At 44.2% G+C, this 22,002-nt stretch overlaps 1 protein-coding gene and 1 non-coding gene across 3 annotated transcripts in view; both read right to left on the bottom strand.

The window, feature by feature from the left end:
• The window catches only part of ptprk (protein tyrosine phosphatase receptor type K), a 779,294-nt gene that overhangs the window by 643,279 nt on the left and 114,013 nt on the right, over nt 1–22,002 (bottom strand). The window lies entirely within an intron of this gene.
• LOC139267670 (U2 spliceosomal RNA) lies at nt 19,372–19,553 on the bottom strand. The gene has a single exon (XR_011593949.1). It is a non-coding gene; the product is annotated as a U2 spliceosomal RNA (small nuclear RNA).

Genomic DNA, 22,002 nt, shown 5'->3' with positions numbered 1-22,002 from the left:
TCGAGCGTGGTCAGTGCCTCAATGCTGGGGATGTTGGCCTGAGCGAGAACACTGACGTTGGTGTGTCTGTTCTCCCAATGGATTTGCAGGATCTTGCGGAGGCAGCGCTGGTGGTACTTCTCCAGAGTTTTGAAATGTCTGCTGTATATAGTCAATGTCTCTGAGCCATATAGGAGGGCGGGTATCACTACTGCCCTGTAGACCATAAGCTTGGTGCCAGATTTGAGGTCCTGGTCTTCAAACACTCTTTTCCTCAGGCAACTGAAGGCTGCGCTGGTGCACTGGAGGCGGTGTTGTACCGCGTCATCGATGTCTGCCCTTGCTAACAGTAGGCTCCTGAGGTATGGAAAATGGTCCACGTTATCCAAGGCCTTGCCATGGATATTGATAACCAGGGGTGTGGGGGAAACAGTGCTGTGTGGCAGGGTCAGGTTGGTGGGGGACCTTTGTCCTACAGATGTTTAATGTAGGCCTATGCTTTCGTATGACTCGGTGAGTGTTGACGATGACCTGAAGTTCGGTCTCGGCGAGTGTGCGCCGAGGCAAGCGTCGTCTGCATACTGTAATTCAATGACAGAGGATGGGACGACCTTGGATATAGCCTGGAGGTGGCGAAGGTTGAACAGGTTCCCATGAGTTCTATGGTATAGTTCCACTCCAGCGGGGAGCTTGCTGAGGACGAGATGAAGCATTGCAGTAAGGAAGATCGAGAAGAGTGCGGTGGGATGACACAGCCTTGCTTGACCCCGGTCCGGACTTGGATTGGGTTTGTGGTGGATCCGTTGGTCAGGATCATGGCTTGCATGTCATTGTGGAGCAGGCGAGGATGGTGACAAACTTATGAGGGTAGCCGAAGCGGAGGAGGACGCTTCATAATCATAAGAACATAAGAAATTGGAGCAGGAGGAGGCCATACGGCCCCACGAGCCTGCTCTGCCATTCAATAAGATCATGGCTGATCTGATCATGGACTCAGCTCCACTGCCCCGCCTGCTCCCCATAACCACTTATTGTTTAAGAAACTGTCTATGTCTGTCTTTAAATTATTCAATGTCCCAGCTTCCACAGCTCTCTGAGGCAGCAAATTCCAGAGATTTGCAACCCTCAGAAAATAAATTTCTCCTCATCTCCGTTTTAAACGAGCGGCCCCTTATTCTAAGATCATGCCCTCCAGTTCTAGTCTCCCCCATCAGTGGAAACATCCTCTCTGCATCCCCCTCATAATCTTACACATTTCAATAAGATCACCTCTCATTCTTCTAAATTCCAATGTTCCAATGAGTAGAGGCCCAACCTACTCAACCTTTCCTCATAAGTCAACCCCCTCATTCCCGGAATCAACCCAGTGAACCTCCTCTAAATTGCCTCCAAAGTATATCCTTTCTTAAATATGGAAACCAAAACTGTACGCAGTATTCCAGGTGTGGCCTCACCAATACCCTGTACAACTGTAGCAAGACTTCCCTGCTTTTATATTCCATCCCCTTTGCAATAAAAGCCAAGATACCATTGGCCTTCCTGATCACTTGCTGTACCTGCATACTATCCTTTTGTGTTTCATGCACAAGTACCCCCAGGTCCCGCTGTACTGCAGCACTTTGCAATCCTTCTCCATTTAAACAATAACTTGCTCTTTGATTTTTTTTTTCTGCCAAAGTGCATAACCTCACACTTTCCAACATTATACTCCACCCGCCAAATTTTTGCGCACTCACTTATCCTGTCTATGTCCTTTTGCAGATTTTTTGTGTCCTCCTCACACATGGCTTTTCTTCCCATCTTTGTAGCGTCAGCAAACTTGGCTACGTTACACTCGGTCCCTTCTTCCAAGTCATTAATATAGATCCCTCACGGCTGACAGTGTATTCAAGTATACAAGAGAAGCACGACTCTACCAACGATTGCATGTGTTTGGCTAAAATTTTAATCTGGCTAAAGTGGTCAACCAGTGAACGTAGCACTACATTCAATGTTATCCTACCATGACAAAAGTAAAATACTGTGGATGCCGGAATCTGAAATAAAAACAGAAAATGCTAGAAATCTCAGCAGGTCAGGCAGCATCTGTGGAGAGAAACAGAGTTACCGTTCGTCAGAACTGGACAAAATTAGAGATGTAACAGGTTTTGAAGGAAGTGCAAGGGGGAGGAGAGGAAAGAAAACAAGGTCTGTGATAGGGTGGAAGGCAGAAGAGATTGCTGCAGAAATCCCGGCTTCCCCGGGTCCGTATGGAGTGTTTACAAACCCGGGAAGGCATCGCAAAAGCCAGTTTTCAGCACGCAATGCGCATGCGCTGAAAACCGGCTTTTCCGATCTGTCAAACTGGAGCTTGACAGATCCAATGCACATCGGGTGCGAGGACATTTGCAAAGGCAAGATTTGGTATTTACCCATATCTTGCCCAACAAACTTCCCTAAAAATTCTTGCGCCTAATAAAAACATGCATATAGCCTACTTTTGCAGAGTTTAAAAACATACAAAAATATAATAAAATTAAGTTAAAAAAGATTTTTTTTAAACTTTAGTTTTAACCATAATTTTAAAAACTTTAAAACTCGGAATTTTTTTTTTCTCTAAGCTATTTATTCACTTTAATTTTAATTATGTGAGGTCTTTTTTATTATGTGTTTAGTGTGTTTTTTTTTATTAATAACAATGAGAACTCGTAGATATGGAGTTCTCATTGCTATTAATGAGAAAGCTGTGGAATACTGTGCCCGATTGGCTGAGCAGTCACAAGTGACTGCATCTTCTGTGTGGGAACCTCGAGGACGGGAGTGCGCTTTGCAGTGCGGGAAGAGAAGCCCCACCGGAATCCCACGCTCCTCCCGGACTACCAGGTACTTTCGTAGAAATGTTTCAGGTCGGAGGCAATTGCCTGCAGGAAGCCTTCGACCGGAATTTCAGCCCCATTATCTTACTGTGAGTTGCTTTGACTTGCTCTCCAAGTGCAACGAGGAAAACAGGAATGCCAAAGCCACCATCTCATAAATCATTAAACAAATTCTTAAAAATCATGAGATTTGATAAGAAATTATTTTTTCCCGACCCGATCCCTCGTGCGTTTGAGGTGAATCACAAGATCACGAGTTGGGCTGAATTCTCATTACAAATTGTGTGTTTCACAATTAAAATCGCGAGAGTTGGCATTACTGGGAAAAGTGGGAAAAGATTCTGTTGTCTGTTTGGCTTATCTCAACAAGTACCACCTCTTAATTGTTTAATTCCTTAAATAATTGTCTACTCAGTGAGAGTTATAACTTATCTTCCAGCGGGTCACCAGCAACAAGTTTTACATTAAGTAAAACAATATATCTCCTTAATTGTACAACAAACTTTTTATACAGAAAAAGTACATGTGTTGTTTTACAGGGGGTCCACGGAATTTTTATAAAATGGCCAAGGGGTGGGTGGGGGGGGACTATCTCAGAAGCAAAATGTTTGAGAACCCCTGCCCTATGGTCATGTGCAAATCATCTATACAGAACAAAAGTAGATCCAGCACTGACCCCCACCTCCCGACAATGGTATATGATTTTCAACACTCTTACAATCCTAGCAAATCCTATTAACCCAAACTCTTTCTTAGTCTGCCAACCAACTTTCTATCCATTGAACTTGATCACGCACCTGAATTTTTCTAACAAGCCTCCTGTATGAATGACATCTTTCCATACCCAATCTGTGATTAATTAGTTAATCTTAGTCAGAACAGCGGGTGGAACACAATTTCAACACTCCTGGGTTAGAGCAGGGAAGTTCAGCCAAGGTTTCCTCTCCTGAACACTCTATAGAGGCCCCTTTTGGAAATAGAAGTGTGGGGTATCGGGCTTGGCTGTGATGTCTGCCGCAAACAGAACTGTTGAGCAAGTTAATGGAGAGTGACCTGTACCTTTGTAACAATAATCAATGAGGAAGTCGATAATTTTAGTTTGCGGGGGGGGGGGGGGGCAAGGACTGAATTACATTAGAAAATTGGTGTCAAACTTCTCCTCTCCTGCTTAAGACAGTGGGATCAGTCCAGGGTGACTCGCCCTCAGATTTTCAGTTTTGTTACTTGTAAAGGAAGTCTCAGCATTAAGGGTCCTCCTCTCGCTTTTCATTTTTTTTTTTTACATCAAGTATAAAACAGTCCAGCTTTGCCAAATTTCAGGCTGCTACATTACAGCTATCAGTCTTAAGTTACAGGCAGACAGGGCTTCACAAGTAAATGTCATACAAACTTAAAATTGTACTGCATTTAGAGCTACATGTTTTGTAGACAATTTATAAACTAAATTTGTATTTGTAAACCAGAATGCGGCATTACGAAGTATTTAAAACATACTTCACATAAAACAAAGACCAAAGCAATACATCACAAAATGCAAAGCATATACAAAAAGATGTTCCACTCTACCCTCCCCCATTCTAGTTTCTCTCAGAAAACCTGGTTCTGGTTACTTTTCTGGCAGACAATGTGGAAAAACTACCTTAGCTCCTGCTGCATAAACAGTGATTCATTCGATAGGTACATTCAAACAAAACATGAAATTGCTAAGCAATGTGGGAGGGACCAACAGCCATAAGCAATAATTTCTGGAATGATAATGAATTGAATGAGATTTGTACTTAAGCCTGAAGAACGATACATAAGGATATGGTAGATCATCTTTTGTTCTGGAGCAGTATCCACATGGGTTTTAGCATGCAAGATCTGGCACAGCATCAAAGCATGCATTCGATTTAATGACACGGAACTTGCAGTCAGCGGCAAAGCGATGGCTCTCGCCGCTGACCTTAAAGTAAACTGCTCACAAAGATCTAGCATTCCCTGTGGTGTTGATTTCAGCTCTCATGACCTTTGTTTGAAACTGAGGCCAAATCAGGTGAATCCTAAGCACCCAGCAACAGTGATTTCATTAAGCTGGCTAATCAGCCAATCACGTTGAAGAATTTACAGACAGCAAACCAGGAAGTAAAACGCACAGATTCTAATTTTCTTTTTATAAATTTTACAGACGTCAAAATAAAGATTGGGCCATGCACATATGATTACGGTAGAAGCTGAAATATCAAAAACTTATTAAAAACTCGTAATTCTTAATCATATTAATGGAAAGATTTGACATTTGACAAATATAAAATGAGATTTTCTGGGTTACAACAGTTGTTTAGCAGTCATTATGCTGTTAAAAACCCAGTTACACCTCTTTCAACAAGCTTTACATTTCTGGGGAACTTTAACAGCGATATTCCATCTCAAAAGGGTAAGTTTATCAGTTCAAGTAATTTCAATTGATTGCCAGCTCTAGGGAGTTCCACAGCAGGAATGACAGACCGCAATTTCAGGATTTCTGCATTTATCTGCACGTGATAAATCCTGAAGTTACAATCAGTTTCAGAGGATTAATGACGGTGAATGCTGACAGTTTCGCTCTCATTATCACAAAATCTGGGTAATTATTTCAAATGATTTGATTAGCCTTGATCCAAGTAAGAGATTTTGAACTGCTTTACACTAATCCCATTTCTTGTTACTGACCTGTGCATAAAAGGCACCAGTGCTGCAGACTGATTAATACCAATTAATTATAAACTAAGGGTCCAAAATTCTACATCAAAATTATAGCAGGGCTAAACTTTCAGCTATAACTGTGCCAAATCACAGGGACAGAGTTGTTTAAATAGGCAGGGCCTGCAAAACAGAGGCACCAGCCCAAAGTACTAGCAGATATTGGGGGAAGCCCGCAACAAGACAAAAAATAAAGTTTCAAAAATTTGTTCTTCACCACAAAACAATGGCCTGAATTTGCGATAGGGAATAACAGTGAATGTTTGAAACTAACTGCAACTTCAAGATTCAGCACAAGCACATCCCAACATGGAAATCCTGAAGTTGCCTTAAGTCATTGCTCTGTGCTCCCCGTATAAACCCAACTCCCCCCGAGCCTCATCACAATCAGTGTAATCAGGAAAATCAATTAAACTGATGCAAATTTGGACTTTTCTTCAGCAACCTTTCTGTTTAATTCCCCATTAAAGATTAGGCCTTGTTGGATTAGGTGTAACTGAGGTTTTAACACCATATTAACTGCTAAAGAAATGTAATGGCCCGAAAACCTAATTTCAATTTTTGTGGCATTTCAAATTTCTCCACTTTAATTAAAATTACAACTTTTAAGAAACTGCTACAAATATATTTTTTAAAGTTTGGTCATATGTAATTCAGATTCACATTTTTCCTATTTAAGAGCCCCAATCTTTGTTTTGCTCTCTATAACATAGGAACGTAGGAACAGGAGTAGATCATTTAGTCGGGAATGGTAACACAGTGGTTAAATTACGGGACTAATAATCCAGAGGCCTAGACTGGCAAGTTCAAATCCCATCAAGGCAGTTGGGAAATTTAAATTCAGTGAATTAAATAAGTTTGGAATAAAAAAATCTGGTATCAGTAATGGTGACCATGAAACTACTAGATTGTCATAGAAACATAGAAAATAGTTGCAGGAGCAGGCCATTCAGCCCTTTGAGCCTGCACCACCATTCAATATGATCATGGCTGATCATGCAACCTCAGTACCCCACCACTGCCTTCTCTCCATACCCCCGATGCCCTTAGCCTTAAGGGCCACATCTACTCCCTCTTGAATATATCCAACGAACTAGACTCAACAACTTTGTAGTAGAGAATTCCACAGGTTCACCACTCTCTGGGTGAAGAAGTTTCTCCTCATCTCGGTCCTAAATGGCTTACCCCTTATCCTTAGACTGTGACCCCTGGTTCTGGACTTCCCCAACATTGGGAACATTCTTCCTTCATCTAAACTGTCCAGTCCCGTCATAATTTTATGTTTCTGAGATCCTCTCTCATTCTTCTAAATTCCAGTGAGTATAAGCTTGGCTGATCCAGTCATTCTTCATATGTCAGTCCTGCCATCCCACGAATTTTCTGGTGAACATTCGCTGCACTCCCTCAATAGCAAACACGTCCTGCCTCAGATTGAGAGACCAAAATTGCAGAGAATACTCAATCTGTGGTCTTACCAAGGCCCTGTACAACTGCAGTAAGACCTCCCTGCTCCTATACTCAAATGCTCTCACTATGAAGGCCAGCATGCCATTTGCTTTCTTTACTGCCTGCTGTACCTGCATGCCTACCTTCAGTGACTGATGTACCATGACACCCAGGTCTCGTTACACCTCCCCTTTTACTAATCTGTCAATATTCAGATAATAATCTGCCTTCCTGTTTTTGCCACCAAAGTGAATAATCTCATTTATCCACATATACTGCACCTGCCATGCATTTGCCCATTCACCTAATCTTTCCAAGTCACCCTGCAGCCTCTTAGCATCCTCCTCACAGCTCACACTGCCACCCAGCTTAGTGTCATCTGCAAACTTGGAGATATTACATTCAATTCCTTCATCTAAATCATTAATGTATATTGTAAATAGCTGGGGTCCCAGCTCTGAACCTTGCGGCACCCCACTAGGCACTGACTGCAATTCTGAAAAGGACCCATTTATTCCCACTCTTTGCTTCCTGTCTGCCAACCAGTTCTCTATCCATGTCAGTACATTACCCCCAATATCACGTGCCTTAATTTTGTACACTAATCTCGTGTGGGACCTTGGCAAAAGCCTTTTGAAAGTCTAAATACACCACATCCACTGGCTCCCCTTGTCCACTCTACTAGTTACATCCCCTCAAAATTCTAGAAGATTTGTCAAGCTTGATTTCCCTTTCATAAATCCATGATGACTTGGACCAATACTGTCACTGCTTTACAAATGCGCTGCTATTTCATCTTTAATAATTGATTCCAGCATTTTCCCCACCACCGATGTCAGGCTGACCAGTGTATAATTCCCTGTTTTCTCTCTCCCTCCCTCCTTTTTTAAAAAGTGGGGTTACATTAGCTACCCTCCAATCGATAGGTACTGATCTAGAGTCCATGGAATTTTGGAAAATGGCCACCAATGCATCTACTATTTCTAGGGCCACTTCCTTAAGTACTCTGGGATACAGACTATCAGGCCCTGGGGATTTATTGGCCTTCAGTCCCATCAGTTTTCCTAACACCATTTCCTGACTAAAAAGGATTTCCCTCAGTTCCTCCTTCTCGCTAGACCCTCGGTCCCCTCGTATTTTCGGGAGGTTATTCGTGTCTTCATTAGTGAAGACAGAACCAAAGTATTTGTTCAATTGGTCTGCCCTTTTCTTGTTCCCCATTTTGAATTCACCTGATTCTGACTGCAAGGGACCTACATTAAGTCTTCACTAATCTTTTTCTCTTCACATATCTATAACTTTTGCAGTCAGTTTTTATGTTCCCTGCAAGCTTACCCTCATATTCTATTTTCCCTCTACTAATTAAACCCTTAGTCCTCCTCTGCTGAATTCTAAATTTCTCCCAGTCCTCAGGTTTGATGCTTTTTCTGGCCAATTTATGTACCTCTTCCTCGCCAAATCGCGTCTCATACCATTGAAATTTCCTTTCTTTAAGTTCAGTACCCTAGTCTCTGAATTAACTGTGACGCTCTCCACCTTAATGAAGAATTCTACCATATTATGGTCACTCTTCCCCAAGGGGCCACGCACGGCCAGATTGCTAATTAGTCCTCTCTCGTTACACAAGACCCAGTCTAGGATGGCCTGCTCTCTAGTTGGTTCCTCGACATAGTGGTCTCGAAAACCATCCCTTATACACTCCAAACTGGTAGCAATACTGTGGAAGAGGATTTCGTGGTTAGCCCAATCAATATGTAGGTTAAAGTCATCCATGATAACTGTTGTACCCTTATTGCACGCGTCCCTAGATCCCTGTTCGATGCCATCCTCAACCTCCCTATTATTTGGTGGTCTGTACACAACTCCCACTAACGTTTTCTGCCCTTTGGTGTTTCGCAGCTCTATCCATATAGATTCCACATCATCCAAGCTAATGTCCTTCCTTACTATTGCGTTAACCTCTTCTTTAACCATTAATGCTACCCCACCTCCTTTTCCTTCCCATCTATCCTTCCTGAATATTGAATTCCCCTGGATGTTGAGTTCCCAACCTTGGTTACCCTGGAGCCATGTCTCTGTAATCTCAATTACATCATATCCATTAACAGCTATCTGCGCAGTTAATTCGTCCACCTCATTATGAATGCTCCTCGCATTGAGACTCAGAGCCTTCAGGCTTGTTTTTTTCCACACGCTGTCCTTTTAGAATTATGTTGTATTGCGGTCCTTGTTGATTTTTGCCCTCGATTTCTCTGCCCTCCTCTCTTGCTTTTCTCCTTCCTCCCTTTTGCTTCTGCCCCATTTTTACTTCCGTCTGCCTCCCTGCATAGGTTCCCATCCCCCTGCTATATTAGTTTAACCCCTCCCCAACACTCCACCTAGGACTTAGATGCCGGTCTTGCCCAAGTGCAGACCGTCTGGTTTGTACTGGTCCCACCTCCCCCAGAACCAGTTCCAATGTCCCAGGAATTTGAATCCCTCCTCCTTGCACCATTCCTCAAGCCACATATTCATCTGAACTATCCTGCAATTCCTACTCTGACTAGCATGTGGCATTGGTAGCAATCCTGAGATTACTACCTTTGAGGTCCTACTTTTTAATTTAACTCCTAGCTCCCTAAATTCAGCTTGTAGGAACTCATCCCGTTTTTTACCTATATTGTTGTAAAAAAAAACATCTGATTCACTAATGTCCTTTAGGGAAGGAATTCTGCCATCCTTACCCGGTCTGCCTATGTGCGATTCCAGACCCACAGCAATGTGGTTGACTCTTAATTGCCCTCTGAAATGCCCTAGCAAACCACTTAGTTGTAACAAATCATTACACGAAAGAATAATAATAATAAAATCAGATGGCGCACCCGGCATCGACCTCCCCATCAGCTTCGGACATGACAATGGCACATCCAGCCCAGCCCACCCTGTAAACTCTTCACTAACATCTGGGGAAATTGTGCCAAAATTCGAGAGCTATCCCACAGATGAATCAAGCAACAACCCAACAGTCATACTCACAGAATCATACCTTTCTGCCAATGTCCCAGACTCCGTCATCACCATCCCTGGGTATGTCCTGTCCCACCGACAGGACAGACCCACCAGGGGTGGCGGCACAGTATACAGTTGGGAGGGAGTGGCCCTGGGAGTCCTCAACTTGACTCCGGACCCCATGAAGTCTCATGGCTTTAGGTCAAGCATGGGCAAGGAAACATGATTACCACCTACCACCCTCTCTCAGCTGATGAATCAGTACTCCATGTTAACGCCACTTGGAAGAAGCATGGAGAGTAACAAGGGTACAGAATGTACCCTGGGTGGGGGGTTTCAATATCGATCACCAAGACTGGCTCGGTAGCGCCACTACTGACCGAACTGGTAGAGTCTTGAAGGACATAACTGCCAGACTGGGCCTGCGGCAGATGGGGAGAACAACATGAGGGAAAACCTACTTGACCTCTTTCTCACCAATATACCTGTCGCAGATGCATCTGTCCATGACAGCATTGGTAGCAGTGACCACCGCACATTGTGAAGATAATGTCGCGTCTTCACACTGAAGACATCCTCCATCATATTGTGTGGCACTACCACCATGCTAAATGGGATAGATTCAGACAGATCTAGCAGCTCAAAACTGGCCATCCAGGTGAGCCATTAGCAGCAGCAGAATTGTATTCGACCGCAATCTGCAACCTCATGGCCCGGCATATCCCTCACTCTACCATTAGCACCAAGCCAGGGAGCCAAGCCTGATTTCAAAAAGAGTGAAGAGCAGCATGCCAGAAGCATCAGACATACCTAAAAATGAGGTACCAACCTGGGGAAGCTGCACGATAAACAGCAGAAGCAGCATGCTATAAACAGAGCTAAACGATCCCAAAATCAACAGGTCAGATCAAAGCTCTGCAGTTCTGCTGCATCCAGTCGTGAATGGTGGCAGACAAGTAAACTAATGGGAGGAGGCTCCATGAATAATATCCCCATCGTCAACGATGGTGGAGCCCAGCACGCGAATGTAAAAGACAAGGCTGAAGCGTTTTCAACCATCTTCAGCCAGAAGTGCCGAGTGGATGATCCATATCGACCTCTTCCGGACATCCCCACCATCACAGAAGCCAGTCTTCAGCCAATTCAATTCACTCCATGGGATATCAAGGAACAGCTGAGTGCATTGGATACAGCAAAGGCCATGGGCCCAGACAACATCCCGGCTGTCGTGCTGAAGACTTGTGCTCCAGAACTAGCTGCGCCTCGAGCCAAGCTGCTCCAGTACAGCTACAACACTAGCATTGACTCGGCAATATGGAAAACTGCCCAGGTATGTCCTGTCCACAAAAAGCAGGACAAATCCAATCCGACCAATTACCGCCCCATTAGTCTACGCTGAATCATCAGCAATGAAAAGTGTTGTCGACAGTGCCATCAGGCAGCACTTCATCAATAACCTGCTCACCAATGCTCAGTTTTATTCTGCCAGGACCACTCAGCTCCAGACCTTGGCCCAAACATGGACAAAAAAGTTGAATTCCAGAGGTGAGGAGAGAGTGACTACCCTCGAGATCAAGACAGCATTTGACAGTGTGGCATCAGGGATCCCTAGTAAAATTGAAGTCAATGGAAATCAGGGGAAAAAACTCTCCATTGGCTGGAGTCATTTTAGCACAAAGGAAGATGGTTGTGGTTGTTGGAGGTCAATCATCCCAGCCTCAGGACATTGCTGCAGGAGTTCCTCAGGGCAGTGTCCTAGGCCCAACCATCTTCAGCTGCCTCATCAATGATCTTTCCTCCATCATGTCAGAAGTGGGGATGTTTACTGATGATTCCATGTGTTCAGTTCCATTCGCAACTCGTCAAAAAATGGAGCAGTCCATGCCCGCATGCAGCAAGATCTGGACGACATTCAGGCTTGGGCTGATAAGTGGCAAGTAACATTCGCGTCACACAAGTGCCAGGTAATAACCATCCCCAACAAGCGAGAGTTTAACCACTTATCCTTGATGTTCAATGGCATTACCATTGCCGAATCCCCCACCATCAACATCCTAGGGGGTCACCATTGACCAGAAACTTAACTGGACCAGCCACTTAAATGACGATGCTGAGGATGTAGTGAATAGCAGGTTTAGTGAGTTGGTCACACCGCAGTAAAGATTACACAGGCAGATAGGGAATGGGTGACCATCAGGAAGAGCAGTGGAAGGAAGCTAGTGCAGGGATCCCCTGTGGTCATCTCCCTCCAAAACAGATATAACACCTTGGGTACTGTTGGGGGAGATGGCCAGAGGAAGGCAGCAGCAGCCGCCAAGTTCATGGCACCATGAGTGGTGCTGCGCAGGACAGGAAAAAGAGTGGTAGAGCTATAGTGGTAGGGGATTCTATTGTAAGGGGAATAGATAGGCATTTCTGCAGCCGCAATCGAGACTCCGGGATGGTATGTTGTCTCCCTGGTGCAAGGATCAAGGATGTCTTGGAGCTGTTGCAGGGCATTCTGGGGGAGGGTGAACAGCCAGTTGCCGTGATGCATACAGGTACCAACGATATAGGTAAAAAGCGTGATGAGGTCCTACAAGCTGAATTTAGAGAGCGAGGAGTTAAATTAAAAAGTAGGACCTCAAAGGTAGTAATCTCAGGATTGCTACCATTGCCATGTGCTAGTCAGAGTAGAAATAGCAGGATAGTTAAGATGAATATGTGGCTTGAGGAATGGTGCAAGAGGGAGGGATTCAAATTCCTGGGATATTGGAACCGGTTCTGGGGGAGGTGGGACAGTATAAACCGGACGGTCTGCACCTGGGCAGGACTGGAACCAATGTCCCAGGAGGCGTGTTTGCGAGAGCTGTTGGGGAGGATTTAATCTAATAGGGCAGGGGGATGGGAACCTATACAGGGAGACAGAGGGAAGTAAAATGGGGTCAGAAGTAAAAGGTATAAAAGGAGAAAAGTAAAAGTGGAGGGCAGAAAAATCAAAGGCAAAAATCAAAAAGGGCCAAATTACAACATAATTCTAAAGACAAAGTGTTTAAAAAAAAAACAAGCCTGAAGGCTCTGTGTCTCAATGTGAGGGGCATTCGCAATAAGGTGGATGAATTAACTGCGCAGATAGCTGTTAACAGATATGATGTAATGAGGATTACGGAGACATGGCTCTAGGGTGACCAAGGCTGACTACTCAACATTCAAGGGTATTCAATATTCAGGAAAGATAGACTGAAAGGAAAAGGAGACGCAATAGTAAGGAAGGGCATTAGTGTGGATGAGGTGGAATCTGTATGGGTGGAGCTGCGGAACACCAAAGGGCAGAAAACGCTAGTGGGAGTTGTGTACAGACCACCAAGTAGTTATAGTGAGGTTGGGGATGGCATCAAACAGGAAATTAGGGATGTGTACAATAAAGGTACAGCAGTCATCATGGGTGACTTTAATCTACATATAGATTGGACGAAACAAGCTGGTAAGCAATACGGTGGAGGAGGATTTCCTGGAGCGTATAAGGGATGGATTTCTAGACCAATATGTTGAGGAACCAACTAGAGAGCTGGCCATCCTAGACTGGGTGTTGTGCAATGAGGGGGGATTAATTAGCAATCTTGTTGTGCGGGGGCCCCTTGGAGAAGAGTGACCATAATATGGTAGAATTCTTCATTAAGATGGAGAGTGACACAGTTAATTCAGAGACTAGAGTCCTGAACTTAAAGGTAATTTCTGCAGTATGAGACGTGATTTGGCTAGAATAGAGTGGCAAACGATACTGAAAGGGTTGACGGTGGATAGGCAATGGCAGACATTTAAAGATCACATGGATGAACTACAACAATTGTACATCCCTGTCTGGTGTAAAAATAAAACGGGGAAGGTGGCTCAACCGTGGCTTACAAGAGAAATTAGGGATAGCGTTAAATCCAAGGAAGAGGCATATAAATCGGCCCCCCAAAAAAAAGCAACAAACCTGAGGACTGGGAGAAATTTAGAATTCGGCAGAGGAGGACAAAAGGGTTTAATTCGGAGGGGGAAAATAGAATGTGAGGAAGCTTGCAGGGAACATAAAAACTGACTGCAACAAAAGTCTCGACAAATCCGTGGAGAAAAAGATTAGAGAAGACAAATGTAGGTCCCTTACAGTGAGAATCAGGTGAATTTATAATGGGGAGCAAAGAAATGGCAGACCAATTGAAGAAATACTTTGGATCTGTCTTCACTAAGTAAGACACAAATAACTTTCTGGAAATACTAGGTTTTCGAGGGTCTAGCGAAAAGGAGGAACTGAAGGAAATCCTTATTAGTGAGCAAATTGTGTTAGGGAAATTGATGGGATTGAAGGCCGATAAATCCCCAGGGCATGATAGTTTGCATCCCAGAGTACTTTAGGAAGTGGCCCTAGAAATAGTGGATGCATTGGTGGTCATTTTCCAACATTCTGTAGACTCTGGATCAGTTCCTATGGACTGGAGGATAGCTAATGTAACCCTACTTTTTTAAAAAAAAAGGAGGGAGAGAAAAAAAACAGGGAATTATAGACTGGTCAGCCTGAATCGGTGGTGGGGAAAGTGTTGGAATCAATTATTAAAAATGCATTTGGAAAGCAGTGACAGGATCGGTTCAAGTCAGCATGGATTTATGAAAGAGAAATCATGCTTGACAAATGTTCTAGAATTTTGAGAGGATGTAACTAGTAGAGTGAACAAGGGGGAGCCAGTGGATGTGGTGCATTCAGACTTTCAAAATGCTTTTTACAAGGTCCCACACAAAAGATTAGTGTGCAAAATTAAAGCACATAGTATTGGAGGTACTGTATTGACGTGCATAGAGAACTGGTTGGCAGACAGGAAGCAGAGAGTGGGAATAAACGGGTCTTTTTCAGAATGGCAGGCAGTGACTAGTGGGGTACCGCAAGGTTCAGTGCTGGGACCCCAGCTATTTACAATATACATTAATGATTTAGATGAAGGAATTGAATGCAATATCCCCGATGACACAGCTGGGTGGCAGTTGAGCTTTGAGGAGGATGCTAAGAGGCTGCAGGGTGACTTGGACAGGTTAGGTGAGTGGGCAAATACCTGGCAGCTGCGGCATAACATAGATAAATGTGAGGTTATCCACTTTGGTGGTAAAAACAGGAAGACAGATTATCGGAATGGTGACAGATTAGGAAATGGGGAGATGCAACGAGGCCTGGGTGTCATGGTACATCTGTCATTGAAAGTTGGCATTTCGGTACAGCAGGTCGTGAAGGCGGCAAATGGCATGTTGGCCTTCATCGCGAGAGGATGAGAGTATAGGAGCAGGGAGGTCTTACTACAGTTGTACAGGGTCGTTGGTGAGGCCACACCTTGAATTGTGTGTAGAATTTTGGTCTCCTAATCTGAGGAAGGACATTCTTGCTATTGAGGGAGTGCAGCGAAGGTCCACCAGACAGATACCCAGGATGATAGGACTGACATAAGAAAGACTGGATCGACTAGGCTTATATTCAATGGAATTTAGATGAATGAGAGGGGATCTCATAGAAATATATAAAATTCTGACGGGATTGGACAGGTTAGATGCAGGAAGAATGTTCCCGGTGTTGGGGAAGTCCAGAACCAGTGGTCACAGTCTAAGAAACATAGAAAATAGGTGCAGGAGTACGCCATTCGGCCCTTCTAGCCTGCACCGCCATTCAATGAGTTCATGGCTGAACATGAAACTTCAGTACCCAATTCCTGCTTTCTCGCCATACCCCTTGATCCCCCTAGTAGTAAGGACTACATTTAACTCCTTTTTGAATATATTTAGTGAATTGGCCTCAACAACTTTCTGTGGTAGAGAATTCCACAGGTTCACCACTCTCTGGGTGACGTTTCTCCTCATCTCGGTCCTAAATGGCTTACCCCTTATCCTTAGACTGTGACCCCTGGTTCTGGATTCCCCAACATTGGGAACATTCTTCCTGCATCTAACCTGTCTAAACCCATCAGAATTTTAAACGTTTCTATGAGGTCCCCTCTCATTCTTCTGAACTCCAGTGAATACAAGCCCAGTTGATCCAGTCTTTCTTGATAAGTCAGTCCCGCCATCCCGGGCATCAAACAGGAAATTAGGGGTGCATGCAATAAGGGTGCAGCAGTTATAATGGGTGACTTTAATATGCACATAGATTGGGCTAACCAAACTGGAAGCAATACGGTGGAGGAGGATTTCCTGGAGTGCATAAGGGATGTGCGTAAGGGGTAAGCCATTTAGGACCGAGATGAGGAGAAACTTCTTCACCCAGAGAGTGGTGAACCTGTGGAATTCCCTACCACAGAAAGTTAGAGGCCAGTTCGTTAGATATATTGAAAAGGGAGTTAGATGTGGCCCTTACGGCTAAAGGGATCAAAGGGTATGGAGAGAAAGCAGGAATGGGGTACTGAAGTGCATGATCAGCCATGCTCATATTGAATGGCAGCGCAGGCTCGAAGGGCCTACTCCTGCACCTATTTTCTAGGTTTCTAAGAGCGGGTCAGAGGCTGGGTATTCTGTGGTGAGTGTCTCACATCCTGACTCACCAAAGCCTTTCCACCATCTACAAGGCACAAGTCAGGAGTGTGATAGAATACTCTCCATTTGCGTGGATCAGTGAAGCTCCAACAACACAAGAAGCTCAACACCATCCAGGACCAAGCAGCCGCTTAATTCGCACCCCATCGACCACATTCAACATTTACTCCCTCCACCACCGGCGCACAGTGGCTGCAGTGTATACCATGTACAAGATGCACTGCATCAACTCGCCACGGCATCTTCGGCACACATCCCAAACCCACAGCCTCTCTCATCGAGAACGACAAGGGCAGTAGGCACATGGAAAAACAATCACCTGCAAGTTCCTCTCCAAGTTACATACCATCCGGACTTGGAAGTGTATCGCCGTTCCTTCAACGTTGATGGGTCAAAATCCTGGAACTCCCTCTCTAACAGCACTGTGGGAGTACCTTCACCACGTGGACTGCAGCAGTTTAAGCAGGGGGCTCACCATCACCTTATCAAGGCACAATTAGGGATGGGGCAATAAATGCTGGCCTTGCCAGCAACACCCACATCCTGGAACAATTTTTTTTTTTTAAAAAGCCCCTCGAGCCTTTTCCACCATTCAAGGAGATCATGGCTGATCTGCGACCTAGCTCCATAAGCCCACCTTTGGCTCATATCACCCCTTTACCCTTCTAAATTCCAAGGAATCCAACCCTAATTTATGCAATCTCTTCTCAATTTAATCCTTCTAGTCTGTGTATCATTCTGGTAAACCGAGGCTGCATTCCCTTCCAAGGCCAATATATGCTTCCTCTGGTGTGATGCCCAAAACTGCTCTCACTACTTCTGGTGTGGTCTAACCAGGGCTCTATATAGCTGCAGCATAACTTCTAACCCCTTGTAGATATAAAGGCCAGCATTCCATTAGCCTTTTTGATTATTTTATGTACCTGTTCATGACATGTTAATGATCTATGTGCCTGGGCCCCCAAGTCTCTTTGGATCTCCCCTGTTTTTAGCTTATCACCATTTAGAAAGTACCCTGCTTTATCCTTATGTCCAAAGTTGATGACCTCACATTTATCTAAATTGAAATCTAATTTCCAGTTTCGCCCACTCACAATCTATCAATATCTTTGTAATTTTATGCTTTCATCTACACTGCTTACAATGCTGCCTATCTTTGTATCATCGGCAAATTTCAACACGTGGCTTTCTATCCCATCGTCTAAGTCATTAATAAATACAGTAATAGTTGATGCCCCAACACTGATCCCTCAATTCAGTAGGCTTCTATCTTAATTTAAATGTTTTATGAGGGACTTTATCAAATGCCTTCTGGAAGTCCATATAAAGAACATCCATCGACATTTCCCTGTCCACTACTTTAGTCACCTCTTCAAAACAATTCAATCAGGTTTTTCAGGCATGATTACCTATCACAAATCCATGCTGGCGCTCTCTGATCAACTGAAAATTTGAGGGATTCAGTCACCTTACTTATAAACTCTAGTAATTTCCTGAGAACAGGTGTTTGGCTAACTGGTCTAGAATTCCCTGGTTTCCCGCTCTCGCCATTCTTAAATAGCAGAGTGACATGCATAATTTTCAATTCTAAAGGAACGGTTCCTGAATCGAGAAATCTTTTGAAGATTATAGTTCAGGCATATACAATGTGCTCACCTACTTCCTTTAAACCTCTGGGATAGATACCATCTGAGCCTAGGGATTTGTCACTCTTTAGTGCCATTATTCTTTTCATTACTGTTATTTTATGTGTGTCAATTTTATTGTGTCTGTCCTTGGGACTTCCGACATGCTATCCCTCTTTCTCTACTGTAAATACTGATGCAAAGTAATTATTCAACATGTCCACTATTTCCTTATCATTTTCAAGGAGCCAATATTGCTCCTGACCACCCTCTTTTTCCGAATATTATTGTAAAAAAAAAAGAGTTGATTTTGATATCACTTGCAAGTTTCTTTTCAGGCTCCTTCTTTGTAGCTCTTACTATCTGTTTTGTGACCCTTTGCTGTGGTTTGTATCTTTCCTGTTCACCAGGATCTGTGCTCTTTTGCATTTTTGTATGCTTGTGAGTTTTATGTTGTCTCTTACCTCTTTAGTCATTCATGACTGTAAGTACAGCTCTTAACCCTCAGGGGTATAAACTGGTCCTGAATCACAAATTATTTTTTGAACACCTCCCACTGATCTTCTGTCATTTTACCTGTTAACAGATTTGCCCAGTTTACTGTGGTCAGTCAGTCTTATCCTGTTGAAGTCAGCCTTGCCTAAAGCTAGAATCTTAGTAACCGTTTTGCGTTTCTCTCTTTCAAACATTACGTTGAACTCAATGTTACGATCGCTATTGGATAAATGTTCACGCAGTTAGGCTGTTAACTAAATCTGGCTCATTACTCATTAGTAAATCTAATATTGCATGCCCCCTTGTTACCTACAGGACATATTGTTGTACGAAATTATCCCAGACACACTCAACTATCCCAGACACACTACTTTTCTGACAGGTGCTAGTCTGTTTATCCCAATCTATATGAAAGTTAAAATCCCCCATTAAAACTATTCTACCTTTACTACCACGCTTCTCTAATCACTGCATTTATAAAAGCTAGCACTTCACAGCTGCTACCATGGGACCTATACACAAATCCCACTAGCCTTAATTCTATTCTATTTCTTAATTTTACCCATAAAGTCTCCACTGATTGCTTACCTCTTGATATACCCTATTAATGTAATTTCATCCTGAATCACTAAGGCTACTCCTCCCTTTTTTTTTGTTCATTCTTGTCAGATCAACTCCAGCGCCAAAGATCACTTTGCGCTACTACATTTGATCTTAGCCAAAAGGCCGAGAGGGGAAGCTGCACCGTTCCTGGAAACACTGCAATACCAGGTCGATGCGTGGAGTGGACGGAGCAAGCCCCTGTTCCATCTCCCTGTTCCAAAAATCAATTTAATATTTGGTTCCCAGATAGAGGATATTAAACTGATAAGAACAGATACTACACTTGATCTTAGCCAAAAGGCCGAGAAGCTACTCCTCCCCCTTTACCATTTTTCCTATCTTTCCTGTAGATCTTCTAAACTGGAATATTTTGTTCCCAGTCCTGACCATCTTGCAACCATGTCTCAGTGATGGGTACCATGTCATACGCTCCAAGTTGAATTTGCGGCTGCAGTTCCCCGTGCAAGAATTCTGCATCGTGATTGGCTGCTTAGACAGCTTGCTGACATTATAGCAGCATTACATTAGGGATTCCCACTACACTGCACAGATTTCAATTGCATGTCGAAAAAGCCAAACTTCTCGCCGCAAAGATAGTGAGATCTTTGTGGGCAGCTTTCTTCAGGCCAGCAGTGAATGTCTTTGCTTTGCCATTGAACGCAAATTACGGACATTAAAGTAGGTAATTGTTTCAATCTGAAATTGGTTACTTTTTCTCAAGAAGCTTTCAGCCTTAAGATCTAGTACAGAACTCACACCCTGGCTTCTGCTGGACCGAATGAGGATGTGCTGACTCAAATTCCCGAGGTACCCTGGAAGCCAGATGTGTGGTAGTAAGGCTAAGCAGAAGCCTCACCGACCCCTCCCCTAATCGTAGCATGGAATCTACACGAGACAGAATCCTGTGGATGCAAATTCCAACAATCTCATGCACCCCAGGCAATCCACCAGAGATCCACCCTCTCCATCCAGAGAAATGTTAGGCCTTCTGTTTTTAAATCTATCAAGGTTTAAGTAATTTAAAACTGCTGAGCATGATTAGTCAGCAACCTGTATCATCGTATCTTGCGACTACCAGGACGGTAGAAGGAAAACTAGATGGACTTTGGTCTTCTGTCATCCAGCAATTCCTATGTTCCTAGTTTAACCTCATTACTCACTCATTTTGAACTTAGCAATCAGGAAAGAGCCATTTTTTCCCGAAGTTTGATGCCTTGTTTTTTTTAATGACTCAATGTCCTGTAATGTTGCACACAAAATGTCAGAGATCATGGTGTCTCTCATCTGTTGATGGTGTATTTGCTGCAGTTTCTCTCCTGCTCCTCAAATGCCTTTTTTTCCTGTTTTGCTTTCCCTAACTATATTTGCTTCTCTCTCTCTCTCTATCCTCTTCTGCTTCTCTGTCTGTCTTTACTTTACAGTGGGAGGTTGTGAGTGGCATTGTATGGTGTGGCTTGGAAAGGAGCCATCAATTGCAGATTGCATTTGGGGTTCGGGTTGTTGAGAAAATGGGCTGTCGTCAGCTCCTTTCCTGTCCTCTTCCTAATCACTCTTGCTCCCCTTTAGCCTCAAACATCCCCTCCCACTTGTCACTATCCTACCTATTCCACATGTCAGCTGTGGCTCAGTGGGTAGCACACTCGCCTCTGAGTCAGAAGGTTGTGGGTCAGCAAGGGCAAACATCGACGACGAGGTCCAACACCACCCTCCAGTGTGCAAGCACAGCCTTCAGTCGCCTGAGGAAGTGTGTGTTTGAAGACCAGGACCTCAAATCTGGAACCAAGCTTATGGTCTACAGGGCAGTAGTGATAACCGCCCTCCTATATGGCTCAGAAACGTGGACCATTTCCAGTAGACACCTCAAAGCGCTGGAGAAATACCACCAACGATGTCTCTGCAACATCCTGCAAATCCCCTGGGGAGGACAGACGCACCAACATTAGCGTCCTCGACCAGGCCAACATCCCCAGCATCGAAGCACTGACCACACTCGATCAGCTCGACTGGGTGGGCAACATTGTTTGCATGCCTGACACGAAACTCCCAAAGCAAGCGCTCTACTCGGAACTCCGACACGGCAAGCGAGCCACAGGTGGACATAGGAAACATTTCAAGGACAGTAACTTTTAACAATGTTGTTGCCAATTTTAGTGTATCTAAGGGTTAGGTCATGGCAGGGGAGCTCGGTCACGTGATATGCTCCTCCTGTACCATGTGGGAACTCAGGGACACTGGAAGTGTACTCGCCTCCAGCTCCTGACGGACCGCGTTGCGGAATTGGAGCTGAGGGTGGATTCACTCTGGAGCATCCACGATGCTGAGTGACGTGAGTAGCACATGTAGCGAGTTGGTCTTACCGCAGGAGAAGGGTCCACAACCAGCTAGGGAATGGAAGACCAGCAGGAAGAGTAGTGCAAGGAAGGTAATGCAGGGGTCCCCTGTGGTCATCTCCCTGCAAAACCGATACACTGCTTTGAGTACTGTTGAGGGGGATGACTCATCAGGGGAGGGCAGCAGCAGCCAAGTTCATGGCACCGTGGCTGGCTCTGTTGCACAAGAGGGCAGGAAAAAGAGTGGGAGAGAGACAGTGATAGGGGATTCAATTGTAAGGGGAATAGATGGGCGTTTCTGCGGCCGCAACCGAGACTCCAAGATGGTATGTTGCCTCCCTGGTGCAAGAGTCAAGGATGTCTCGGAGCGGGTGCAGGACATTCTAAAAAGGGAGGGAGAACAGCCAGTTGTCGTGGTGCACATTGGTACCA

Source organism: Pristiophorus japonicus, chromosome 7 (genome assembly GCF_044704955.1).
Source record: "Pristiophorus japonicus isolate sPriJap1 chromosome 7, sPriJap1.hap1, whole genome shotgun sequence".
NCBI classification, from domain to species: Eukaryota; Metazoa; Chordata; class Chondrichthyes; family Pristiophoridae; genus Pristiophorus; species Pristiophorus japonicus.
The sequence above is the reverse complement of the archived record's forward strand: the minus strand, read 5'-3'. Positions and strand labels throughout refer to the sequence as shown.